The sequence below is a fragment of the Balaenoptera ricei genome, chromosome 11 (assembly GCF_028023285.1).
Source record: "Balaenoptera ricei isolate mBalRic1 chromosome 11, mBalRic1.hap2, whole genome shotgun sequence".
NCBI classification, from domain to species: domain Eukaryota; kingdom Metazoa; phylum Chordata; class Mammalia; order Artiodactyla; family Balaenopteridae; genus Balaenoptera; species Balaenoptera ricei.
Genome location: NC_082649.1, coordinates 88096352 through 88112827, shown reverse-complemented (window position 1 = coordinate 88112827; position 16476 = coordinate 88096352). Strand labels below are relative to the sequence as shown.

Here is a 16476-nt window from a genome sequence, read left to right as displayed (position 1 = left end):
CTTTAGGGATGTGGACATATTTTAAAGTAGGTCTACTATGAAATATACATTAAACTCTTCTTAGAAACATAATCGCCGAGTAGAAAAATATCTTTATAAATGTCTCATTGTCACCCCTTTTTGCAGTGATTCACTCTCAGTGTTCAATGTAGAAGTTCCAAGAACATAGTGTTTGTATCAGAAAGCGTATTCGAGAATACCAAGTAAAAAGCGAATTTGCCAAATTTTTTACAGCTTTTTATATAATTGCCAAATTGCCATTGTCATAATAAAAATCTAGATTGACACTAGTTTGTCTTGGAATTACATGAGTATCTTTTTAAATAAACATGTATTAACATTTCTGAGTTACAAGCCCATTTGGGTAGATAAATCTTTCTAGCAGTCAACTGAATAATTAAATAGCAAGGCCAGAGCTTTTATTATCCCCCAAATCTGCAGTTGAACATTTATGATAGAACAAATGGATACATTTCTCTTTGGGCCCCATTAGGGAGAAAGGAGAATTTTTAAGCTCCTATAGTTTAGCAACAGCGCTTGTTCAAGTGGTAAGTTCTATCAAATAAAATTAAGTGAAATCAAATTCTCTTCCCATCTGTATACTTTATGGCTTTGCTGAAATTACTTATTCTGAGACACAATAGGCTGTCACACCTCTCCCCTAAATTTCCAAAGCATTAAGTCACTGTCTGACTTCTGTTAGCGCTGCATGCATTTCCCCTTAAATTTGCGAGTAACCACAAGCTTTAACAAGTTCACAGATGGGACTTCCCTGGTGGCGCAGTGGTTAGGAATCCACCTGCCAATGCAGGGGACACGGGTTCGAGCCCAGGCCCGGGAAGATCCCACATGCCGCAGAGCAACTAAACCCCTGCACCACAACTACTGAGCCTGCGCTCTAGAGCCCGTGAGCCACAACTACTGAAGCCTGCACGCCTAGAGCCCGTGCTCCACAACAAGAGAAGCCACCACAATGAGCAGCCCGCACACTGCAATGAAGACCCAAAGCAGCCAAAAATAAATAAAAATAAATAAATAAATGTAAAAAAAGAAAAAGAAAAGATCTAGCAGTAATTTAAGAAAAAAACCAAGTTCACAGAATCATCTTATTTTCTATAGTCTCCTACTGCCAGCATTGTCATCAAATCTCTGAAAATCTTACTGTTTCATTACATATAATTTGCAAATGACACACAATGTGATGTTTTGATTATAGATAAAGAATGATAATGATTTTGTAGCATTTTGTTCTTTATATTTACACAGAGCCCTCTCATAATTGCTTGTCCGGGGATCCATCCACAATGTTTGTTGAGCACAGTTGTTTACAAAGTATTTCATCTAAATGAAGAGGATGGAAGCCATCACGGGAGGAGAAATCAAAGCCTTCAGAGCTGGAAAGTGTAAGTTGTGTATATTCATTCTTTTATATGTATTGAGCTCTGGTAGTATGCTAAGCGTCATGCTAGGTGTCAGGGATACACAGGTGAGTAGTATAGTCACTCATGTAACATACAGCCTGCTGGGAGAAGCAGAAATTTAAAATGGAATTAATCAGTTAATGCAATTAATCAATAAATTACCTGAGATCATGAGAAGTGGTATGAAGGAGAAAAACAGGCTAGAAGAATATGTAACAGGGCACCTGACCTGTCAGGGCACAGGGAATGGAGGCTGGGTAAGGGGGAATCAGTTAGAAAGGGCTGAACTAAATGCCATTCCAACTGAGGGAGGAAGAGGAGTTAGTAAGTGAAGAACAGAGAGAAATATTACAGACAAAGGGGGGGAACAGCACGTGCAAAAGCCCTGAGGTGGAAGGGACTTGACAAATTCAAGAACTCATAGAAGGCAAATATGGCTGACTTGGAGAGAACCCAGGGAGAATGGCATGGTATGGCCAGAAAGGGCCAGGGGCCAGCGAGATGGTACAGATACCACAGAAGGCATCAAGTAGGTTTACGTATCTGGGGTTAAGTTTGGGTAAAAAAGAAAGATTGGGCCAAATCTTTTGGCTTTAATATAATATACAGCAGTGCACCAGTTGAGCAAAAGAGAGAAATAACCTTCTGTCAGTGGTGTTTGAATGGTAGTACACAGCCAAGATGGCGCCAGGGTGGGACTGAGACAGGGCTCCCAGCCCGGAGGATTCACGGAGCTCTGCCCATTGGACTCATGATTGTGGATGTGGGGGGAGAAAAGGACGTGTGTAGATGAGACACGGTAGAGGGGTAAGAACTCATCGGCTTTGGTGAGAGAATGGATGAGAAGACTGAAGGAGAAAGAAGAACTGAAAATAAGGCTCATGCTGATGGCATTGATTAACTGATACCTGGTGGGAGATTGTGGATAAATACTCCAGCTTTTGTGGGTGTGCTCTACACTGCCCCCTCAAGAGGTCCCCAGAGGGGATGAGCCACAGTTGCCCGCGTTGCTCACCTGCTTGATGACATACCTTTTATCAGCTTCCTTCCCTCCTCCATCTCACTTCCTGGTTCCCCCACTTCCTGAAACCATCTCCTGGATGAACTACTTGACCTCACATTTTTGTCTCAGGGAACAAAAACTAAGACAGTATGAGTGCAGGGCAGAAGGTGAAACACACACACACAAGCACACACACACAGACACACACTTTGTTTCAAAGCTTCAACGAGGTCAAAATTTGGCATATAATTTTGGGTACAGTTTCCATGCGCCTGATAACTTAATTCCACAAGAGGCTGAGTTTCTTATTTATTTATTTATATTTATTTATTTTTGGCTGTGTTGGGTCTTCGTTTCTGTGCGAGGGCTTTCTCTAGTTGCGGCAAGCGGGGGCCACTCTTCATCGCGGTGCGCTGGCCTCTCACTATCGCGGCCTCTCTTGTTGCGGAGCACAGGCTCCAGACGCGCAGGCTCAGTAGTTGTGGCTCACGGGCCCAGTTGCTCCGTGGCATGTGGGATCCTCCCAGACCAGGGCTCGAACCCGTGTCCCCTGCATTGGCAGGCGGATTCTCAACCACTGCACCACCAGGGAAGCCCGAGGCTGAGTTTCTTACAGAGAACATGGAGGCTCAGACACTGTCGGGGCTACGGGAAGACAAGCTTAATGTGGTGGGAAGGGTGTTGTTATGAGTAAGAGTGACAAAGTTTGCCTTGGTAGTCTTTAACATAGAAAGTTTTCAGTGTAGCCGCTCTGAAATTTGGAAGAGAGTTTACACATTTGAGAGAACTGTGCACAAGCAGCCCAAGCGGTATATGAAAAGCTTCTGGGTTTGTGTAATGTTTTGGTCATTAATTTATATAGTAATATGTTACTTCAGTAAGAGGTCACATAATTTATTTAATGTAATAGGTTAAAAAAAACCCACCTCTAATTAGTATATATTTTATAAGATTCTCTTGAGGATACTTCTAGATGAATTTATTTCCAAAGTTTATTTTTTATAGAGATTAACTAAGCCAATAAGAAAAATGCTACATATAATATTGCCTTATACTTGCCTAGCCCATTGTTCTTCCAAATATTTCACAACTATTTTCATCACTTTAATCACTTACCAAATATTAGTTAGGAAATGCATTATTAGTCTTATTGTCTAGATTTGGAATTGACACAGAGAAGAAATGTGACTCATCTCGTTACTAGTTACTAGTTACTTCTACAATTAATGATGCATCCGAGATTACAACCCAGAGCACTTGACTTCCTGTGTTTCTCTAGTTTGAATTTAATTAGACATTAATGTAACTTAATAGTTTCGTTTCATGGTTGGATATTTGATGACAGTTTATGAAGGAAATGCTCCTGAAGCAATCATTTGGAAATAAGAGGGTGTGTTTTGTTCTTTTTCCCGAAAGCTGTTTATATAATATAGTTCAGTGGGTTTATGATATAGATTTGTCTTTCTTGTGGTTCACCTGGCCCAGCAATAGGGAAAGGTCTCATTAGATGAAAGACTTAACCCCCAAAAACAACAGGATCAGGGTCTCAGTGGGGGACACCATTCTGAAGAAACTTGGTCAAATGGAGTTCATTCTTCTTATTTTTAAAGGTCTTTTAGATCTAAGTGAGTAAATCTAAAAACAGAATATTTTCCAGTTTTTTTCTTTTTCTTCTTAAGTGGTTACTTTTCTCTTCTACTTAAAGATGCTCATTAAGATTGACCTTCAGAGAGTATATTTCTTTGCTAGGGCTGCTGTTGAACCCAAGTTCGTGTGCCTGATACACAGTAAACCCAAACGAAACAAAGCATCAGAGTTTGGAGCAGGGAAAGGTTTATTGCAAGGGCCGAGCAAGGAGAATGGGCAGCTCATGCTCAAAAGACCAGAACCCTCCAATAGCTTTCAGGGAAGGGTTTTTAAAGGCAACATTGGGGTAAGGGCTGAAGGATGCAGGACTTTCTTCTGAATGGTTGGTGGTAAGGTAACAGGGTGATGTTTCAGGATCTCAGTCATCAACCTTCCGGTTTCAACCAGTCTGGGTTCTAAGTGCTTGTGCTCAACACGCAGTCACCATCCTCTACCTGGGTGGGGGTCTTAGTTCCTACAGAACAACTCGAAGTTATGCAACAGATTGTTAGGTATATCCCTTGAGGAGGAATTAGGACTCTGCTTTTTCACTGCACTATTGTTTCTTGACTCCTTTTCCTTTGTTTCTGCATTTCCTCTCTTCCCTAATTATCAGTAGTAACTGCTTGAATCTGCCCTTTGAACTCAAGGCAGGCCTGGGAGATTAAAGCCTTTTTCTACACACAAGGAATGGGGGACACAGAGGGGCTTTTGTACCCGAGAGGACCCCACAGGGTCCTGCTCGTTTTCACTGCCATAACAAAATAATCACAGGCTAAGTGGCTTCAACAAGAGAAATTTATTTCTCACAGTTCTGGAAGCAGGAAGTTCAGGATCAAGGTGCGAGCAGGGTTGCTTTCATTCTGAGGCCTCTCTCTTTGGCTTGTAGATGGCCACCTTCTCGCCATGTCCTCACATGATCTTTTCTTCATGCATGTGCATCCCTGGTGTCTATTTGCAAGTCCAAATTTCCTCTTCTTATAAGGACATCAGTCAGATTGCGTTAGGGTCCACCCTAAGGGCCTCATTTTAACTTAATCACCTCTTTGAAGGTTCTGTCTCCAAAAACAGTCGTGTGGATGAGGACCCATTCATAATGACCTCATTTAATTTTAATTACTTCTTTAAAGGCCCAATCTCCAAATACACTCATATTCTGAGGTACTGGTCATTGACAGTGACTCCTTAACCAAACTTTAGTCAGGCTGCTCTAAGCTCTCAAAGCCCTGACCCTGGGTTTTGTCCTTGGCCTACTTAGTATAATTTTAGCAAGAATCCTGCTGGGTCAATTTAACAAAAGTCTCTCACCCTGGATAGCTGATCAGTTTCCTCATTGCCAACCCTGGCTGCCTTAGCACGGGTCCTGTCTTTGGCAAGATTCCTGTTGAGTGGGTCTACCAAAAATCCCCATAGCCTTTTAGTAATCTTCTATCTGCTGACACCCCTCCACACACCCCCGCCCTCACCTCCCTACCCACTACCCCCCTCCTTGTCTATAAATCTCCACGTGTCCTTGTTATATTTATTTGGGGGCTGATCTCTTTCCCCCACTGCAAACCCCTCGTTTCATAAAGTTGCCCTCACCACCTTGAACAAGTATCATGAATCATTTTTTTCTTTAAGAGGATTAGGGTTTCAACATATGAATTGAGGTTGGCGGGGGACCCAGTTCAGCCCATACTAGGGAGGATGAGCGAATGTACGTCTGCAGATCTTTCAGAAATGAGAAGAGAATTTCCTTCTTTCTCAAAGGTAGAATTGACCTCTTTGGTCCTTGAATATTTTCTGGTCAGAACCTTTCTGGAGCATGGAGAGGCAAGAACTAACCCTCACTCGGTCACATAGCAGTCAAGAAGACATCCCTTAGCCAAGCCGATGGCTGTGTCGCATCCCTCCAACCCTAATTATTTTGGCACATGCAATTGGAGAGAAGCAGTGTTTGGATGTGTGCTCTTGAACCATCAGACATGGATTTGAATTCCACCTCTATCAGCTGTAAGATCTTGGACAAGGAACTTTCACTCTCTCAACCTCAGTTTCCCCATCTGTAAAATGAGGGTAACACAATGGTTTTGGATAAGAATTTAAAAAGACAATGCACGCAAGGTACTCGGCATTTAGTTGGCACTCAATAAATGTTAACTGTTACCATCATTAAAGATCATCTGAGCCGGTGCCTGAAAATGTTAGATGAGGAATCCAAAGATTGATGTTTGCCTCTGCTCTGCTGACATTCTTTCCAAAACCCTTCCTCATTTCAAGCGGCTTTTCATTTGTCTGAAATCTAAGGGCCAACAGTGGTCTACAGATTCACCTTGAAGCCATGGCCTGTATTTGAGGGGCTCCTACGTGCACAGTCCATCTGACTTTATCTAAAAGAAAACGTATAGCAATAAAACTAAAAGGAAAAGTATTCCTGTTTCTCCTTACTTTACCAAAGATGGTAGTTACAGTTGATGAGTAGCACCCGCAGAGGTACTCAGCATGGGTTACAGCTCATTTAAAAATGAATAAGGGGCTTCCCTGGTGGCGCAGTTGTTGAGAATCTGCCTGCCAATGCAGGGGACACGGGTTCAAGCCCTGGTCTGGGAAGATCCCACGTGCCACGGAGTAACCAAGCCCATGAGCCACAACTACTGAGCCTGCGCGACTGGAGCCTGTGCTCCGCAACAAGAGAGGCCACGATAGTGAGAGGCCCACGCACTGCGATGAAGAGTGGCCCCCACTTGCCGCGACTAGAGAAAGCCCTCGCACAGAAACGAAGACCCAACACAGCCAAAAATAAATAAATAAAAGTTAAAAAAAAAAACAACTGCTAAAATTCCCACTGTCCTAAAGCAATAAAAACCCATATATATATGTGTGTGTGTGTGTGTGTGTGTATATATATATATATATATTTGTGTAATCAGATGGTAAATTTCCTTAGGATATATTTCTAAAACAAAACAAAACAAATGAATAAGAACTCAAATTCAAACATTAATGGGGTGATTTTTTTTTCCTTTTTTTCTCATTGCTATTTTTTTTAACATCTTTATTGGAGTATAATTGCTTTACAATGTTGTGTTAGTTTCTGCTGTATAACAAAGTGAATCAGCTATACGTATACATATATCCCCATATCCCCTCGCTCTTGCGTCTCCCTCCCACCCTCCCAATCCCAGCCCTCTAGGTGGTCACAAAGCACTGAGCTGATCTCCCTGTGCTATGCGGCTGCTTCCCACTAGCTATCTATTTTATATTTGGTAGTGTATATATGTCAATGCTACTCTCTCACTTCGTCCCAGCTTATCCTTCCCCTTCCCCATGTCCTCAAGTCCATTCTCTATGTCTGCGTCTTTATTCCTGTCCTGCCCCTAAGTTTGTCAGAACCGTTTGTTTTTTTTTTAGTTTCCATTTTTATGCATTAGCATACGGTACTTGTTTTTCTCTTTCTGACTTACTTCACTCTGTATGACAGACCCTAGGTCCATCCACCTCACTACAAATAACTCAATTTCGTTGCTTCTGACGGCTGAGTAATATTCCATTGTATATATGTGCCACATCTTCTTTATCCATTCATCTGTCAGTGGACACTTAGGTTGCTTCCATGTCCTGGCTATTGTAAATAGAGCTGCAGTGAATATTGTGGTACATGACTCCTTTTGAATCATGGTTTTCTCAGGGTATGTGCCCAGTAGTGGGATTGCTGGGTCGTATGGTAGTTCTATTTTTAGTTTTTTAAGGAACTCCATACTGTTCTCCATAGTGGCTATATCAATTTACATTCCCACCAACAGTGCAAGAAGGTTTCCTTTTCTCCACATAATGGGGTGATTTTTTGACTTGGTATTCTTTCCAACATGTAACCACTTTTCTCTTTTTAAATTCAAGGCTGGTTGCTTTATTCCCTTAGGCCTTCATTTAGAAATGAGTTGCTCATTAATTATCTTCTTGACTGCAGAAGAGATGATGCTTCATTTCATTTTCACATTGGATGAGTCAACTAAAAGGGGTCTCGTTGCTAAAAACCATGGATCACAATTTCTTCTTTGTTTCGCCTCTCTTGGGAGTGGCTCACATCCACCCCCTCCGAAGAATCGTACCAGTTCTCCCCATTGCATTGAACTTGTTTGTTAATTCTCATAAATTTGGTACAGTGAGATGTTTGGATACAATTTCATCAGAAATATCATCTCCATTCTTTGCCGTAACATATGCATAATGCCAGGGTAATTATGCATTGGACACCCATCAAATTACATAGTTTATGAAAAGTATTGACTCCATTCTTTTTTCCACGCAGATATTTACAACTGGAAACAACTTTCCAAATAAAAATGACTATGAAATCTGCCCTTATTCTTAGGTATCACAAGAAAGCAATTGGGGACTTCCCTGGTGGCACAGTGGTTAAGAATCCGCCTGCCAATGCAGGGGACACGGGTTCGATCCCTGGTCCGGGAAGATCCCACATGCCACGGAGCAACTAAGCCCGTGCGCCATAACTACTGAGCCTGTGCTCTAGAGCCCACGAGCCACAACTACTGAGCCCATGTGCCACAACTACTGAAACCCGCGGGCCTAGAGCCCGTGCTCCGCAACAAGAGAAGCCACTGCAATGAGAAGCGTGCGCACCGCAATGAAGAGTAGTCCTGGCTCTCCGCAGCTAGAGAAAGCCCACGTGCAGGAATGAAGACCCAACGCAGCCAAAAATAAAAATTAATTAATTAATTAATTAAAACATTAATTTAAAAAAAAAGAAGAAAGCAATTGGTAAATATTTTCTGGAATAAAAAGTTTCAGGCACAGTTACTTGATGTGCAAATTACACGTAACTGAACTTTTTCTGTTTTTCATTAGTTTTTGGAGTTTTAAAAGCTGATTCATAGGATTATTTTAAAAAGTATAGCTAATTAATAGGATGGCCTCTATAAATGCTGCAAAACACAGGGAAAAAAGCCCAACCTCTGTTCTTTTTCTTAAGACCAAAACCTATTTTCTTGACTTCCAGTACCTTCTTTTAAATGAGGAAATGACGCATTCTCTATGTTGGAGGTATGATTGTTTACCATTTATTTCATCTCTCCCTAAAATGCTTTTGTTCTCTTTTGTATAATCGCTATGGGTTTTTAAAGGTGTTATCTGAACAGAATTGGCGTAGTTTTTCTCCTCACTTTAACAAAAGCTGTATCTTCAGCTTTCTTTGCTCTTTTTCCCTCCTTTCAATAGAACCAGTTCACATTAGCAGCAAAAGGAGAGTAATTTATTTATAGGGTACACACCTTTGAGTGAATTACCCCCCAGTCCCACACAATTATAAAACAGAAGCTCTTAAATGAGTTCAGTATAATAAAACAGAGTGAACCAATCAAAGAAGAATAACCAAACAATGGGACTAGATTAACTGTTTAAAGTATGGATGAGAAAACCCATTTCTAAATAGCTTTTGAATATGGGATTAGACAGGATCACATGGTCAGTCCAAGGAAGCATTTCATTACAGCAGGGGGCAGTTTTTCAATGGATGGTATATTTGAGAATATTTTTGCATTTGTAGGGAAGCACCCCTCAAACAAACAAACACAAAATCCTCCAAAGGATGAACAGAGAACTCTGGAGAAAATAAACTCTGACTGGGTGTGGCGTGGAATCCCTCAAAAAATGAGGACTGATGGAAAGAACAAACAAAGAAGCGGAGTGGAGAAAACAGGATGCACCTGACTCCTAGTAATTCTTCCCCTGAATTTTCAGTCTCCCCTTAGGGGTCTCACTTTCACCTCGTGGCCTTCTGCCAATGATGGGCAGAATTTGGGCACGTGCAGATCGCTCTACAGGGCCTCAGAGAAGAAGGAGGTAGCATAGAGGACCATAGGGCTAGAATTCCTCTCAGGATTTAAAGACCAGTCCTACCTTCATAGCCACACCACCCACCAAGGCCAAGCTGATAGCCTCTGGGTCTTTGTTTTCTCACTTGTGAGATGGAAATATCAGTACCCACCTCCTAGAGTTGTTTTATTTTTTTTTAATTGATGTATAGTTGAGTTACAATGTTTCCGGTGTATAGCAAAGTGATTCAGTTGTGTGTATATGTATGTGTGTGTGTGTGTGTGTGTGTGTGTATGCGTGTACGTGTATATATATTCTTTTTCAGATTCTTTTCCATTATAGGTTATTACAAGATATTGAATATAGTTCCCTGTACTATACAATAGGTTCTTATTGTTTATCTATATATAGTAGTGTGTATCTGTTTTTTTTTTTTTAACATCTTTACTGGAGTATAATTGCTTTACAGTGTTGTGAGTAGTATGTATCTGTTAATCCCACATTTCTAATTTACCCCTCCCGTCTTTCCCCTTTGGTAACCACAAATTTGTTTTCCATGTCTGTGAATCTATTTCTGTTTTGTAAATGAGTTCATTTGTATCGTTTTTTTAAATTCCACATATAAATATCATATATTTGTCTCTGTCTTTCTCTGTCCGACTGACTTCACTTAGCATGATAATCTCTAGGTCCATCCATGTTGCTGCAAATAGCATTATTTCATTCTTTTTTTATGGCTGAGTAATATTCCATTGTATATATACCACATCTTCTTTATCCTTTCATCTGTCAATAGGCATTTAGGTTGTTTCTATATCTTGGCTATTGTAAATAGTGCTGCTGTGAACACTGGGGTACATGTATCTTTTTGAATTAGTTTTTGTCTTTTCTGGATATATGCCCAGGAATAGGATTGCTGGATCATGTGGTAACTCTATTTTTAGTTTTTTAAGGAACCTCCGTACTGTTCTCCATAGTGGCTTCACCAATTTACATTCCCACCAGCCGTGTAGGAGGGTTCCCATAGAGTTTTGTATGTAAAGCATTTTACACACCCAGCGGTCAAAATAATACTTCTGATCAAGTCATCATAGCCACTCGACCAGCAGAAAGCCTGTGGGGGACTGGCTTCACAGGATGAGGCAAAAGGAAGTTTGCTAATGCACAAAAACAAGAAATGCCCTTTGGCAATCATCTGAAGATGGCAGGAATGTGACACATGGGATAACGTGAATGAGATAGAATTAATTAGCTTTGCTATATTGTGATAGTTACATAAAGGTTTTACAGTTTCAAAAACTGAAAAAAGTAGATCAGTATGAATTTTTCTTACCCCTCTTTCCTCCCCCAAGCAACCAACTGGGCTAAGTTTTTCTCACTTTTAATATAAAAGACCTCAGACCAACCTTTGTTGAATGTTTGTATTGATACTGGAGGACATTCCTTACACTCTGGAAGTTCTATTTCATGTTGATTTCAGTCTTTGGGTTTTGCTATAGGACTAGTTTTCGATTGCCCCACAGCTGCCAGAATGATCATGTTGTCACCTAAAAGTGTTCCCTCCAGCAAGGGTGTCCAGGTTTTGCACATAAAACGCAAGATACCCGATTAACTTTGAATTTTAGATTAACAGTGAATAATTTTTTAGCATAATTTTATCCCAGATGTTTTGTGGGACCTACTTATACTAAAAAAAATTAGTTGGTGTTGCTCTAAAATTTAAATGTAACTGGGTGACCTGCATTTAATCTGGCAGTCCTATCTCAGGAGCTGGGCCTGGCCTGGAGAGCACTTCTGCAACCTCAGGAAGAAGCTCCAAGTTTTATTCCAAGCCAAGAAACTGAGGGGAAAAGGAGAGGCCCCAGATCTTCTTGGGAGGGGGAGAGAACTTGACGGTCTCCAGGCAAAGGTTGGGGGTTGGTCACGTGGGATTCTGCATCCTGCGCCCTCTGCAAGACACCATCCAAGCAGGACTGCATTCTCATCTGAGGACTTACTCTGATTGAGTCCGAATCACAGATCTGGCTAGAAGAAGCCAACTGTCTATATGTTAATGTTTCATATGCTTATACATTTAAAATTGATGAGCAGCGAATAGTAGTCAAACATAACCTCTCCTTCCATGGGGTCCATTTGTGATCATCTGAGAAGAAAAATTTTCCTTTCGGGTTATGTAACTTTAGATGGGTTGATTTATTCCATAGCTCTTTGAAATCAAATGAAGCTGATGTTTGAATGGGATAAATGTGCTCTGTTTTTCTTTCATATTTTTCCGGGTTTTTTTCTGTCTGTACTAATCTCTGATTTTAATTCTGTGTTGTTTTTAGGATAAGAAGTAATAAGCTCCATATAGTTCATGAGTGTGTTGTTCTGTTCATTTTTCAGTTAAGTCCTATCTAAATTCTTGTCGTCAAAATAATGGTTGTTATTTTCGTCACGATTTGTATCCGATATATTTTGATTTGGCCTCCATATAATTTGAAGAGTCTGTTGAAAATTGAGGCTATAATGTTATAAACAATGCCATTTCAAAGATGAATTATTAAATGTTATATGGAAAAAATGTTTTGAGCGAATTATCAGTTTATTCCATTTGCCAAATATCAATTTAGGATCATAAGCATGATGATGCAGAGGAAAGAATTTTAAGAACTCCTCTCGTGATCCTGATTATCTGACAAATAACAAAGCTACCTCTAGAGCACATTTGCAAAGAAAATTACAAATATTATTGGTTGTTAAGCAGGAATAATACTATTCTTTTAATAAAATTTGGGTATGACAAAATAATGTTTTTTTATTGTCAGAGACACTGTGTGAAAGTTCTCCTGTAACATTATGCTAAAGTCATCGAATGGCTATGTGATCCCACTTCAAAGCTATCTCAAGTTCTATTTAGATGTTTTAAATTAAAATTAATAAATGTTTAATATTATAAGCATATTGGGTAGCGTTAAAAAAAAACAAAATTCAGCCAAGTAAATTTGAAGATCTAATTGGTTTTATTAATGATTCATGAATCAGGTAACATCCCATCTAATAAATATAAGGATGCTCTGAGGGGTTGTACAAAATAGAAGGTTTTTATAGGCAGAAGGAGGGTGGGACAAGGAAGCTATTACAAAAGAGAAGGATTGTTTCAGGCCAGGTCACCTTTCAGGAGAAGGGTGAGGGTCCATAATACTGATTACCTCTTCTTCCTTTGGGGGATGGAGAGAGCCCACATGACAGATTAACTCATTGGTGCTGACCAGAAAATTCCAGACTGGACAATTAAAATTACATTGCTAGGTTTCATTTTTTTTAATGGCTGAGTAATATTCCATTACACACACACACGTATATACCATATCTTCTTTATCTATATGTCTACTGACGGACTGTTAGGTTGCTTTTATACCTTGACTATTGTAAATAATGCTGCAATGGACATTGGAGTGCAAACATCTTTTCCAATTAGTGTTTTCGTTTTCTTCAGGTAAATATCCAGAAGTTAAAATTCTGGATCATATGGCAGTTCTACTCTTAATGTTTTTAGTAACCTTCATTTAAGATTATATCCCTTTATCCTCCTGTTCTCCATAGTGGCTGCACCAATTTACATTCCCACCAACTTTGCTAAAGGGTTCCCTTTTCTCCACATCCTCACCAACTTGTTATTTGTCCTCTTTTGATGATAGCCATTCTGATAGGTGTGAGGTGGTATCTCATTGTGGCTTTTATTTGCATTTCCCTGACGATTAGTGATGTTGAGCATCTTTTCATGTGTCTGTTGGCTATCTGTGTGTCCTCTTTGGAAGAATATCTATTCATGTCCTCTGCCCATTTTTTCATCAGGTTGGGTTTGTTTTTTTGTTTGTTTGTTTTGATATTGAGCTGTATGAGTTCTTTGTATACTTTGGGTGTAAACCCCTTGTCAGATATATCATTTGCAAATATCTTCTCCCATTCAGTAGGTGACCTTTTCATTTTGTTGATAGTTTCCTTCGATGTGCAAAAGATCTTTCGTTTGATGTTTGCGACAATGTGGATAGTTTAAAGGGCACTATGCTAAGTGAAATGAGTCAGACAGAGAAAGACAAATACCATATGATCTCACTTATATGTGGAATCTAAAAACCAAGCAAGCAGGCAAACAAACAAACGAAACAAAACATACTCATACATACAGAGAACAGATGGGTGGTTGCCAGATTTGAAGATGGTGAGAAGATGGGTGAAATAAGTGAGGGGATGAAGACGTACAAACCTCCAGTTATAAAATAAGTAAGTCACAGGGATGTAATATACAGCATAAGGAATATGGTCAATAATATTGTAATAACTTTTTTTTTCACACACACACGCACTGTATTTTATTTTTACAAGAGATAAATAAACTGACACCAAACATTGTAAATGGATGACCACAACAAAAGCAACAATGATTGCAATTACCAAACACGAAACACACCCATACTATGTCATAATATTGACATTCAGTCCAGTAATCCTCCACTGTAACAGCTCCTTTACTTTGCAGTGAAAATTGATTTGTATATTTTTTGCCTCTGAGTCCTTATGGGATTTATTTTTTTTAATTCAAACAGAAAGTCACAAAAATTATACTCATCCTCATCAGTTCACTCAGTCCCATGTAATTAATTTTTTTTATCTTGATCTTTTGTTAGCACTTTTATGAGTTCATCAGTTTTTCATTAGAGTTCTGAAAATGCTTATTTATTCAGTTCAGCAGTACAGTCAGTTACCAGAAACCTGTACTTGTCAGAGTCTTTTCCATGAATTTCTTAAAGATGAAACCCTTTTATAGGAACATATTTGCAAAAGCATCAGAGTACACCCAGAACTGTCTGTAAATGACAAAAGACTTAAAAATGACCACGGTTAAAGATTTGATGAAAGTTCATAATAATGCAGTTGACAAGAAAATTAGTTATTTCTGAGATATACATTTTAAAGTAATAACTAGGATTATGACTTATATAACATTATACCAGAACATATAAGATTTTTAGAAATTTCATGTAATGTCTGAAACATTTATATTAACATATTTCCATACAAATAACCCAATGAAAGTTTAATATTAGTTGTTTTGTTTGTTTGGTTTTTTATACGGCAGGTTCTTATTAGTCATCAATTTTATACACATCAGTGTATACATGTCAATCCCAATCGCCCAATTCAGCACACCACCATCCCCACCCCATCGCAGTTTTCCCCCCTTGGTGTCCATACATTTGTTCTCTACATGTGTGTCTCAACTTCTGCCCTGCAAACTGGTTCATCTGTACTATTTTTCTAGGTTCCACATACATGTGTTAATATACGATATTTGTTTTTCTCTTTCTGACTTACTTCACTCTGTATGACACTCTCTAGGTCCATCCACGGCTCAACAAATGACTCAGTTTCGTTCCTTTTTATGACTGAGTAATATTCCATTGTATATATATACCACATCTTCTTTATCCATTCGTCTGTCGTTGGGCATTTAGGTTGCTTTCATGACCTGGCTATTGTAAATAGTGCTGCAATGAACATTGGGGTGCATGTGTCTTTTTGAATTATGGTTTTCTCTGGATATATGCCCAGTAGTGGGATTGCTGGATCATATGGTAGTTCTATTTTTAGTTTTTTAAGGAACCTCCATACTGTTCTCCATAGTGGCTGTATCAATTTACATTCCCACCAACAGTGCAAGAGGGCTCCCTTTTCTCCACACCCTCTCCAGCATTTGTTGTTTGTAGATTTTCTGATGATGCCCATTCTAACTGGTTTGAGGTGATACCTCATTGTAGTTTTGATTTGTGTTTCTCTAATAATTAGTGATGTTGAGCAGCTTTTCATGTGCTTCTGGGCCATCTGTATGTCTTCTTTGGAGAAATGTCTATTTAGGTCTTCTGCCCATTTTTGGATTGGGTTGTTTGTTTCTTTAATATTGAGCTGCATGAGCTGTTTATATATTTTGGAGGTTAATCCTTTGTCCGTTGATTCGTTTGCAAATATTTTCTCCCATTCTGAGGGTTGTCTTTTCATCTTGTTTATGGTTTCCTTTGATGTGCAAAAGCTTTGAAGTTTCATTAGGTCCCATTTGTTTATTTTTGTTTTTATTTCCATTACTCTAGGAGGTGGATCAAAAAAAATCTTGCTGTGACTTATGTCAAAGAGTGTTCTTCCTATGTTTTTCTCTAAGACTTTTATAGTATCCGGCCTTACATTTAGGTCTCGAATCCATTTTGAGTTTATTTTTGTGTATGGTGTTAGGGAGTGTTCTAATTTCATTCTTTTACATGTAGCTGTCCAGTTTTCCCAGCACCACTTATTGAAGAGACTGTCTTCTCTCCATTGTATATCTTTGCCTCCTTTGTCATAGATTAGTTGACCGTAGGTGCGTGGGTTTATCTCTGGGCTTTCTATCTTGTTGCATTGATCTATGTTTCTGTTTTTGTGCCAGTACCATATTGTCTTGATTACTGTAGCTTTGTAGTATAGTCTGAAGTCAGGGAGTCTGATTCCTCCAGCTCCGTTTTTTTCCCTCAAGACTGCTTTGGCTCTTCGGGGTCTTTTGTGTCTCCATACAAATTTTAAAATGATTTGTTCTAGCTCCGT

The 16476-nt window shown here is 39.4% G+C and overlaps 1 protein-coding gene across 1 annotated transcript in view; it reads left to right on the top strand.

The window, feature by feature from the left end:
- Positions 1-16476, top strand: part of PROK2 (prokineticin 2) — a 411215-nt gene that overhangs the window by 328903 nt on the left and 65836 nt on the right. Inside the window, exon 3 of the transcript XR_009505932.1 lies at positions 1267-1403. The gene's annotated coding sequence lies outside the window, so the exon portion shown is untranslated. The remainder of the gene's footprint in view (positions 1-1266; positions 1404-16476) is intronic.